This window comes from Bubalus bubalis, chromosome 10 (assembly GCF_019923935.1).
Source record: "Bubalus bubalis isolate 160015118507 breed Murrah chromosome 10, NDDB_SH_1, whole genome shotgun sequence".
In the NCBI taxonomy this organism is placed as follows: domain Eukaryota; kingdom Metazoa; phylum Chordata; class Mammalia; order Artiodactyla; family Bovidae; genus Bubalus; species Bubalus bubalis.
Genome location: NC_059166.1, coordinates 2,308,671 through 2,308,983, shown reverse-complemented (window position 1 = coordinate 2,308,983; position 313 = coordinate 2,308,671).

The following is a 313-nucleotide window of genomic DNA, read 5'->3' as shown; positions in this document are numbered from 1 at the left end:
TCCCGGCGAGCGTGCACGCACAGCTGCCCTGCACGCACACTTCGGCCGCACCTTGGGAAGCCACTGGGGGACCCAGGACTTCAGCCCGTCTTCCACAGCAGCGTGCACCTGACACCTTCCAAACGCCGCTATTTCCGCCTGCCTCCCGGCCTAACCCCACTTTCCACCCGGGCCCCACCAAGCCTCTGGCCTCTGCGGACCGCGGCGCCCCGCCCACCCCGCCCCGCCCCGCCCGCGGCCCCGCCCCCCCGCACCGCCCGCGGCCCCGCCCCCCCGCGCCGCCCGCGGCCCCGCCCCGACGTGACGGCGGGCT